Source organism: Dioscorea cayenensis, chromosome 4 (genome assembly GCF_009730915.1).
Source record: "Dioscorea cayenensis subsp. rotundata cultivar TDr96_F1 chromosome 4, TDr96_F1_v2_PseudoChromosome.rev07_lg8_w22 25.fasta, whole genome shotgun sequence".
NCBI lineage: Eukaryota > Viridiplantae > Streptophyta > Magnoliopsida > Dioscoreales > Dioscoreaceae > Dioscorea > Dioscorea cayenensis.
Genome location: NC_052474.1, coordinates 13,077,017 through 13,088,381, shown reverse-complemented (window position 1 = coordinate 13,088,381; position 11,365 = coordinate 13,077,017). Strand labels below are relative to the sequence as shown.

Here is an 11,365-nt window from a genome sequence, read left to right as displayed (position 1 = left end):
GTACTGTACCAGCACTGTTCACAGCCGGCCGAAAAAATAGGAGTTCAGAGAATCCACACGGGCGTGTGGAAAATATCCACGCCCGTGTGGAAATTACGCATGGGCGCGTGAAGCATCCACGCCCGTGTAGTCACCCGATTCCAGCCCTATTTAAAGCTGAATCAGCCCCGATTTCACTATTCTATTATCCATCTTTTCCCCAACTTGAGAGAGGGCTTCGGCTAGGGTTTTGAGGGGTATTGGGCAAGGTTTTGGAGAGGTTCTATGGCTTCGACATCGTCATTCCTTAGGAAGAAGGTTGGTAGGGGAGCTTCCGTCGAGGCGTATCCTATACCGGATGAGGAAATCCTAGGACGATGAGTAGAGGACTTTCCACAAGACCATCGACACGACTATCGAGGGGGTTTCTTTATGGATTCATTACTTTTACATTCTATTTCTTTGATTGTACTTAGCTCCATAGAGAGCTAAACCCTACTGGGTACTTGGGTATTTGTGAACCCTAGGATGTGTTCGTTTCATTGAATCTCTTTATTATGCTTTCAATTAATTGATGGTTATTGTGAGATCCAACCTTGAAAGCTTGATTGTATGAACATTTCCCCTAGAGTGACACTAGGGTTGAGAGTTCTCGTTGGTAACCTTGTGAGTGAGTAACACACCACGAGCGTTAGACAAAGCTAGGTTGGAGAGGGTTGAGAGGGTGAGTCGAGAGATACAGAAGCGTCCCATTTCCCCTCCGACATGATAGATTCTACCTCTGTTCCTTGAGTTCTTTGTGGCCATAATAGAGTGAATGGTCTAAGGGATGAACTTCCGCTGCGGCTTAGTTGCGCGTGCAACGGAGTGAAGCGTTGAGATGATCTTAGTATCTAGGGCTTAATCGTGGTTAGGGACCTTCCACCTGGACCAAAGGGTTAGGTCTATAATTAGGAAGAGATTTATCACTTGGAATCCCTAGATCTCATTGCAACTCTATGCGAGTGTGAGGTTGAGAGGTTATCCAATCTCTGCTCCGGGACATGTATAGAGTTAGGCATAGTTGACCTTAGATTTGGGACTATGTAATTAAGGATTTCCACAACTCACCATTGCATTGATTAGGAAGCATAATAGAGGGTTCTTGCACTTGAAACAATTATCCTAGGCGGAGCATTATCCGGGTACCCCATCTTTATCGATTGCCTTACCCCCTTCTTTACTTTTGCTCTCTTACTTGTTATTTTTATTGTTGAGAATTGAATCATTGTCATACTTATCATCATTAATCTTTCACATAGGTAAGAATCGAATTAAGAATTTTTATTGCCTATTCCCTGTGGATTCGATACCCGCTCATCCAGGATTATTACTTCGACAAACCCGTGAACTTACGGGATATACGCAAGGGGACCTTGTCAAGGTTTTGGCGGCGTTGCCGGGGAATAGGCATTTAGAGATACTTTGCACGTTGTTTTCTTAGCTATTTCACCATACATGCTATTTCCTATCTTCTTATTCTATCATAGTTCTGATTTCTTTTTCATTATTTTTGGGTGCAGCTCAAGGTTATGACCCGAGGGAATCCCTCAACATTGATTGAAGGAGATCCTGAGCTTGAACCCATTGATCTTTCACATAGCTAAGAATCGAATTAAGTATTTTTGTTCCCTATTCCCTGTGGATTCAATACCCGCTCATCCGGGATTATTACTTCGACAAACCCGTGAACTTGCGGGATATACGCAAGGGGACCATGTCAAGTTCTCATCCAATTTTGCAGATATGGCACATTGAGTGAGGATGCATGAAGTTAAGCCTCTCCGAGATACCCTGCTTGAGCCAATACACATGGAATTCTTAAAATCCCGAGTATCAGGCTCGATTTGAGGGATTATCAGCGCTCAGTTTTGGTCAGACTCACTTTTTAGATTTGCAGTTGCTGAGAGATATTCCGCAGGGTCATGAGCTAGCTAATGAGATTGATAAGATGCTAGTAGTGGGGAGCTAGAGGAGGTTATAGATACCGTGAGCCAGCTTTCCGCGCGGTGAAACTAGAGGTGTTAGCATCTTTCGAGTTTGATCATCTGTATGGGAGAGTTGACACCGTGGATCTCCGAGCATTTGGATATCCATTCTGCATGAGTGTCACCGAGTTCTCGGTTTGTATGGGTCTGTATGTCAGCACGTACACCGGTAAAGAGGAGTATAGACGTTTGCCGATAGATTTCCATGGTACAGTAACTCTGAATCAAGCGTACAAGATTTTGTGTGGACATGGACAGTATGAACCGGGACTGTCTAGGGCCACTAGCTATCACGGTTGAGCTACAGGTATTTGCACTCGGTCCTCAGTAGGTCTGTGTCAGGTCGAGGTGACAACACAGCTATTTTGAGCAGGCAGGACTTACTTTACCTATACTCCATGATCCGTAATGTACCGATTCATTTGGGGCATATAGTGGCAGATGTTTTGAGGCACCAGGCCCAGTTTGCGAGAGTGGGATTATTATTTAATGGTCCTTATATCACCAGACTCAACTTGGGGATGGGCTTGATGGACGCTATACGTGGTGCTGAGAAGACGGTCGTGCCTGCTTCTCTAGAATTTGAGACGATCAGGATGATGGGGTTAGTACACATATGTGAACTTGGGACATATTTTATAGTTGGGTCGACCCCAGAGACCGTTGGGAGTGGAAGGGATGCAACGGGGGGTCCCCGACAGATTCCCGGGCCTCAGTTTACACAGACGGGGATCGGAACACCCATTGTAGCACAGGAGAGCTTTTGGCGATCAGTACCCATTTTTACTCCTCCTCAAGCTCATGATCGATTGGGAGGCTCGAGAGTGCTGAGGGTGAGCATCGGACCGAGATTGTGGAGCTTCGGCCTATACAGACCACACAGTATATTGAGATTGTGGCCTGTTTAAATGTGTTACATCAGTTATTGATTAGCAGACCTTCGGCCCCTCCTGCATCCCCACCACTATGCCCACCTGCACCTTTTGAGTACCCAACAGCGGCGGAGCCAGAGCGCCACAGCGACACTTGATTCTGTTTTTCATCTCTATTACTTTTTTGCATTTCATTTTGGATTTGTACACTTAGAAAGGATTTTCCTTCTGAATTTATTCTCGATTTCTTGCCTCGAGTTAAATTCATTGTTTTATCTTTTATATACTTGATAAGTGCTTGTGCGATATGAATGCGAAGCGTTCATTCCTTATGTTGAGCATTACTTTTCTCAGTTTTTTACATTAATATGTGTGTTTTTATGTTACTTTTATGCAGGTAGGGTTGTCAGGCCGAGTATGAAGGAAATGGGCCAATGTGGATCATAATGCACCTATTTTGGAGGAGATCTTGCTAAGGTTCAAACGCGAAGACATAGGACAAGTGTGAGGTGCTAGAGTGTGTGCCAACCTCCTCGCATTCGAGTGAGTACATCCATTTGGAGTGGCACAAAGGCAGGCACACTCGAGCATTCCGTCTTATGCATACAAGAACAAGAACCCCACCAACATGTATATCATTGAAGAAGCAAGTGATTCACGACGTGAACGTGTGCCCGTTTGCGTTACCCCGATGAAAGTATGGAATTGGGAAGTTATTCAGGTCAAAGACTGTAGAAGAGTACTGTAGCAAAACTATAGCAATTACTGCAGCAATACTATTTATAGCCGCCTGAGAAATCAGAGAAACAGAAAATCCACACGGGCGTGTGGAAATTCTGCACGGGCGAGTGTACCATCCACGCCCGTGGAGTTGCCCGATTCCAGCCCTATTTAAAGCCGATTCAGCCCCGATTTTGGTATTTTTTTCTCCATCTTTTCCCCAACTTGCGAGATGGCTTTCGCTAGGGTTTTGAGGGGTATTAGCCAATGTTTTGGAGAGGTTCTACGGCTCCAACATCATGATTCCATTAGGAAGAAGGTTGGTAGGGGAGCTTCGATCGAGGCGTATCCTATACCGGACGAAGGAATCCTTGGACGACGAGTAGAGGACTTTCCACAAGACCATCGACACGACCATCGAGGAGGTTTCTTTATGGATTCATTGCTTTTACATTCAATTTCTTTGATTGTACTTAGCTCCATGGAGAGCTAAACCCCTACTGGGTACTTGGGTGATTGTGAACCCTAGGATGTATTCATTTCATTGAACTTCTTTATTATGCTTTCAATAAATTGATGCTTATTGTGAGTTCCAACCTTGAATGCTTGATTGTATGAACGTTTCCCCTAGAGTGACACTAGGGTTGAGAGTTCTTGTTTGTAACCTTGTGAGTGAGTGACACAACACGAGTATTAGACAAAGCTAGGTTGGAGAGGGTTGAGAGGGTGAGTCGAGAGGTACAGGAGCGTCCCCTTTCCCCTCCGACGTGATAGATCCTACCTCCGTTCCTTGAGTTCTTTACGACCATAATAGAGTGAATGGTCTAAGGGATGAACCTCCGCTGGGTCCTAGTTACGCGTGCAATGGAGTGAAGCATTGAGGTGATCTTAGTATCCAGGGCTTAATTGTGGCTAGGGACCTTCCTCCTGGACCAAAGGGTTAGGTCTAAATCTAGGAAGAGATTTATCACTTGGAATCCCTAGAGCTCATTGCAACTCTATGCGAGTGTGACGTGTTGAGATTGTTCGATTTCTCCTTCGGGACATGTATAGAGTTAGGCATAGTTGACCTTAGATTTCAGACTATGTATGTAAGGATTTCCATGACTCACCATTGCATTGATTAGGACGAATAATAGAGAGTTCTTGCACTTTAAGTGATTATCCTAGGTGAAGCATCATCCGAGTACCCCATCTTTATCGATTGCCTTGTCACCTCCTTACTTTTGCTCTCTTACTTGTTGCTTTTAATTTCTGAGAATTGAATCATTAGCACACTTACCATTGTTGATACTTCACATAGCTAAGAATTGAATTAAGTGTCTTTACTCCCTACTCCCTGTGGATTCAACCACGCTCAGCCGGGATTATTACTTTGACAAGCCCGTGCACTTGCAGGACATAAGCAAGGGGATCTCGTCAAGTTTTTGGCGCCGTTGCCGGGGAGTTAGGCCTTTAGACATACTTTGCACTTTGTTTTCTTAGCTATTTCACTACACATTCTATTTCATATCTTCTTATTCTATCATCGTTTTGATATTCTTTTTCTTTACTTTTGGTGCAGCTCCAGGTTATGACCTGAGGGAATCCATCAATATTGATTGAAGAAGACCCTGAGCTTGAACGTACATTTCGAAGGAAAGGGAAAGAACCTGTACAAGAACAGCCTAATTCAGCTGATTTGGAAGTAGAAGGATCTGACAACATGGCAGAACAAAATAGACAACAACGAACACTATCCGATTATGCCAGACCTTCAGTGTTGGGGACACAATCGAGTATTGTACGTCTCCCAATTATAGCTCAGAATTTTGAGCTAAAGCCGGCATTCATCCATATGCTGCAGTAGTCCGCACAATTCAACGGTTTGGCCGATGAGGATCCAAACAGTCACATAGAGAGCTTCCTCGATGTGTGTGACATGCTGAAGATAAATGGTGTGACAGATGATGCCATCAAGTTGAGCGCCTTCCCATTTTCCTTAAAGGGGAAAGCAAAGCAGTGGCTACACTCATTACCTAGAGCATCAATCACTACATGGGAGGAGATGGTAGAAGCTTTTCTAGCCTGTTATTTCCCTCCCAGAAAATTAGCAAAGCTTAGGAATGATATCTCATCCTTTATGCAGTTGGAATTGGAGTCTCTATTTGAGACATGGGAAAGGTTCAAGGAACTCCTGCATAAGTGTCCGCAACACGGATTCCTGGAGTGGATGATTGTTCAAACTTTCTACAATGGTTTGAACCCGAGTACATGGCAACTCTTGGATACGGTGGCAGGAGGTACCATAGTTAGCAAAACCCCCGATGAGGCTCGTCAATTGATTGAGGAAATGGGGTTAAATAGCTACCAGTGGAGCGCTAGGAAAAAGAAAAAAGTGGCCGGTCTCCATGAAATTGATGCGGTAACTTCATTGGCGGCCCAAGTGGAGAGTTTGAGTAAGAAGCTAGATATTATAGCTTCGAATAGAGTTGCGGCCGTGACCAATTGCACCGGTTGTGGTAGAGGACATGCTCCCTCCGATTGTCCAATCGTCATTGGTGATGTTTCTTCAGTTGAGAATGTTAACTTTGTAGGTAATGGAATGAGACCTCAAGGGAATCCATACACCAACACCTATAATTCAGGTTGGAAGAATCATCCCAACTTTTCATGGAGTAATCAAGGACCACAGAAGACCATGGGGCTATCGGGGTTCCAACAACAACAACAAGTCCCTCAAGTGGAACACAAAATTTCAGGTATGGAAACCCGAATGACGGATTTGGAGAAGCACTTGGCTAGATTTGTTCAATCGGCAAATACAAGGTTTGAATCAGTCGAGGCTACACTTGGCAATCACACCGCCTCTTTGCACAATCTTGAAAATCAAGTGGGGCAAATTGCGAAGTCTCTCTCCGAAAGGCCACATGGGATTTTACCAAGTAACATAGAAACCAACCCGAGAGAACATGTGAAGGCGATCGCTTTGAGAAGCGGTCATGAGGTTGAAGGGAGGCTTCTGAGTGAGAAGCCGAAAGAACACGCACCTGAGGTTGTAGAGGTTGAGAAGGGAGCAAACAAAGAGAAAGAGGTGGCACCCCCACCTTTCAAGCCAAGAATCCCTTATCCCTCTAGATTGAAGAATGACCAAGGGGATGAGCAGTATAAGAAGTTCCTGAGTTTGTTCAAGCAACTCCACATCAACATTCCTTTTGTTGAGGCTTTGGCTCAAATACCTAAGTATGCGAAGTTCCTGAAAGACCTATTGACCAACAAGAGGAAATTGGAGGAGAGTGCTTCAGTGGTGCTTGATGCTTCATGCTCGGCGGTGTTGCAAAAGAACATGCCGAACAAGAAGAAGGATCCGGGAAGCTTCATTATTCCGTGTAACATCGGCAACTTAGGTGAGGAAATGGCATTGGCGGATTCAGGGGCAAGTATCAATGTCATGCCATATACTTTCTTCCAAAAGCTAGGCTTGGGTGAGCCTAGGCCTACTCGGATGACTTTACAATTGGCGGACCGAACGGTACGATATCTGAGAGGCATCATTGAAGACGTGCTTGTCAAGGTGGACAAGTACATTTTTCCGGTTGACTTTGTAGTGCTAGATGTCGATGAGTATGCGGATGTACCCTTGATACTTAGGAGACCGTTCTTGGGGACTTCCAAAGCATTGATTGACATGGACGGCGGAGAGCTTACATTGAGAGTCGGGGACAATAAGCTCACTTATCGCCTTGCTGAAGCCATGCGGCATTCTCTCGATTTTGATGACACTTTGTATTTTCTAGACACTACTGATGAGATTGTTGATGAATATATACAGGAAATGTTCAACCCAGATCCCTATGAAGGTTTGTTCGACCAAGAAGAGAGCAATGAAGAAGTAATGATGCTTGGTTCGAATGGAGAGGAAACATCTACCTCAGGGATCTTGAAGAATGTGCTTCGGAAAATGAAGAGGGCTAGGAGACGCCACCGAAAACACCCCAAGACTATTGGAGATGTACATGAGCCAAGGAAGTTGGACGAACGATTGGTAGGTAGTCCGAAGCCCGATAGTACACCCTCTACCCTCAAGAGACTTTGCTCATCATGCTTTCAAGTTATGGGTAAGAGGGCAACCTTCATTCATGAACCCCCGTGAGGTAAGAAAGATACGTCAAGCTTAGTGACGTTAAACAAGCGCTTCTTGGGAGGCAACCCAAGTGTTTACTGTTTTCGTACCTTTTAGTTTAGTTTGTTTGCATGAATAAATTGTTAAGTGTTGGTGTTGAAATTTTTGAGTGCTTATGCTGAGATTTTAGCTTGGTTTTTAGTATTCATTGTGTGTTTTGTTGCGAATTGGCGAAGTTTGGTCGTTTGAGTTCTATTTTGTTTTTTTTTCTGGTAAATTTTGCATGATAGGGCAGGCCCAGAGTGTGCAAACATGTTCAAAATATTCCTGTAGAGCCTGCAGGTTTTTCTAAGTCATCCAGAGAAAACACACGGGTGTGGGGAATTTCCGTACGCCCGTGGATGTATACTGTGAACTCATCCAGAGAGGGCACAGGGGCGTGCGGCTACCCCTGTGGACGACCATGCGACTGGCGCACGCCCGTTGGTAATTTTCGCACGGGCGTGTGAATCCTTGCAGAGTTGGGCAGATTTTCCCGAGAACACACAGGGGCGTGGACTCGCCCCTGTGGGTGACCTTGTGAACCATGCACGGGCATTTGGTAATTTCCGCACGCCCGTGCGCAACTCTGCAGATTGCTTCCTCCATCCCGAGAAAACACAAGGGCGTGCGGCTGCCCCTGTGAGTTGGGCATCTGAATGTCCACGCCGGTGGGGAATTTCCACACGGGCGTTCGTAATACTTGATATTTTTCTCAGTTGTCTAGGAAAGCCACAGGGGCATGCATCTACCCCTGTGGGTTGGACACACGGGCGTGGGTAATTTCTGCACGCCCGTGTGAGAGCAGGCAGAGTCAAAGGAGCGCTTTCCCGAGAATGCACAGGGACGTGGGTACGCCCCTGTGGCGCTCTCGAACTGAGACGCACGAGTGTGGGTAATTTCCACACGCCCGTGGGGATACACAGAATTCCAAGAGATGCGATTTTCTCCTTAAAAACCTGGTGATCCGTCTCACTCTTCATCTCCAGTCACCGGAAAACGGTTCCTGTTCATCTTTCTGACCCTTCATCGCTGTTTGGAGGAATTTTCTTCGCAAATCTTACTGAATTTCAGAAGTTTTCATATTCATTTCTTCGGTAACCTTTTTATCCTCTTTTCTTCTTCGCCATTTATTGTTTTTCACGGATTGAATACTTTTAAATCCGAATTTTCATGTATGATGGATGTATAGTAAGCATTTAGAAGTGGTTTTCAATTGAATTGTTAAGATTTGTTGTGCACTCGTGCGGGAGTTTCACGCTTTGCAGAGCCACACGGGCATGGGTAATTTCCACAGGCCCGTGTGGAATTCTGCAGTATATTACTTCTGAGATTTTTGACTGTTTTCATCTTTTGGACTCCAGCTATAGCACCTCGAGCGAAGAAGAAGAAAGTTAAGCACCTCAGACTTACTTCACCCCAGCCAATACATATGGAATTCTCGAACCCCGAGCATCAGGCTCGCTTCGGGAGACTTTCAGCACTCGGGTTTGGTCAGACTTGCTTTGCGGATGTACAAGTGCTTCAACATATTCAGTAGGGTGATGAGATAATTAATGAGATTGATGAGATGCTGGCAGTGGGAAGCTGGAGGAGGCTGCTGACAATTAGTGAACCAGCTTACCGCACACTTACGCTTGAGGTTTTAGCTTCCTTTGAGTTTCGATTGCTACATGGGAGAGTTGACACTACAGAGGCGATACAGTTTCAGGCATTCGGATATCCATTCTCCATGAGCGTCATCGAAGTTTTCGATTAGGGACGGGCCTCGACGATGTCGCTATCACTGTGTACCATGGAGTATGGCCGACTACCAGTAGATTTTCCAGTGTCAGTCACTCCATATCATGCATACAGGATTTTGTGTGGGCGTGGAGAGTACGAACCGGTATTATCGAAGGCTTCTAGTTTGTCCCGGTTCAGTTATAGATATGTACACATAGTCATCAGCAGGTCCGTGACAGATCGAGCAGATAACACAGCCGCTTTGACCAGACTGGATCTGCTTTTCTTATACTCCATGGCTCGCAATGTACCACTTCACTTAGGGTGCATTCTAGCAGATGTTTTGTAGTACCAGGGTCATTCAACGAGAGTGGGTCTACTATTTGCGGGCCCTTATATCACCAGACTCATTCTAGGAATGGGTTTAGGTGACGCTCTACGTGGTGCTGAGAGGACAGTTGTGCCCAGCGCTCTTACGTTCGATACGATCAGGATGATGGGGTTGGTATAGAGGTTTGGGCCAGGGGTTTATATTCTCACTACAGCTACCGCTGAGACCACCAGAAGCGAAGGAGATACTACGGATGGTGTAAAACAGACTCCTCCATCTTCTGTAGCACCGGGTATTCGTGCCTATGATCGTATCAAGAGGCTGGAGACCGATGTTAAAGAGATTTGGATTGAGATAGAGGAGCTCCGGGATTTGCAGTCGACTCAGTACACAGAGTTCATGGCGCGTTTCGACATATTACAGCAGATCCTAGAGCGAGACGTTGCCTCATTATTCGTCCTGCAGCTGAGGACTCTTCAGGCACCGCCAGTACCTCCAGCGCCTCCATCCTCGACCCCAGCACCAGAGGACCCACTATATGCTTTCACTTCAGCAGCAACAACAACGGAGCCCAAGAACGACTCCGACACTTGACCTTTCTTTTACTTTCATGCATTTTACTTTATCTTATTTTCTTATTTTTAGACTTATTCACTCAGAAAGGATTTTCCTTCTGAGTTTATGTTATTTTGCATTATCGAGTTGTATTCATTGCTTTATCTTTTATACACTCGAGTTATTTTTGTTTTTTCTTGAGCTTCACTGAACCCCCTCGTGTATGCGTGCAGATGGTCTTGTCTTCTTGGAAATTGAGACTTAGTCGTGGACACGGTCAAGGTGCTTCGACACTTGGCCATGCGAGCTTCACAACCCGTTGGAACACTACTCCAAATGAATTAGCTTCATCAAACGCAACACTAGGAGTCAGGGGAGTATTGTTTTGATTGCTTCTCCCACATCTATTTTTGAATGATATATTTTGAGTGAGCTTGCATGTGTACATTGAGGACAATGTACAACTTAAGTGTGGGGGGAAGTTTCATAATGTGCACATCTTTTCTATTGTTCTTGATTGATATATGCTCACATATCCAATGGCGGTTCACCTTAGTTGCAATGTTTGTATTCTTAAGTCTAGGAGAATTGTTAACATTGAATGTTTTCATCCTCTAGTTCTTGCTTGAATTTTTAGGAATTTTTGCCCGATTTACACTTAGTGCACTACTCACTCTTTGAACTCTATTGGAAACTCATGTTTGATGTTAAAGGGACTAGTTAGGTTTACTTCTTTTGCTATATTGAAAAAAAAAAATGGAAAAATGAAAAGAAGGAACAAAATAGTTTTATTGTTTATTTGCATTTGTTGGGTGGAAAGAGCTACCACCTATGAAGTATGAAGCTACACTCACAAGTTGGATACTAGTTATGCCCTAATGAGAGAAAGAGCTATCTCGTAGGATGAGTGAAAGCTACCACCCGGGTAGAAAGAGCTACCACCTCGAAAGTGTGAAAGCCACCTTAGCGCCCGCTTTGGAAAGGGCTACCTTAGAGGATTTGTGAAGCTACTACC

General features: G+C 44.9%; 1 non-coding gene across 1 annotated transcript; it reads right to left on the bottom strand.

Moving 5' to 3' along the window:
• Positions 1–5,693: 5,693 nt before the first annotated feature.
• On the bottom strand, positions 5,694–5,800 carry LOC120259791. The gene has a single exon (XR_005536341.1). It is a non-coding gene; the product is annotated as a small nucleolar RNA R71 (small nucleolar RNA).
• Between the last annotated feature and the right edge of the window lie 5,565 nt (positions 5,801–11,365).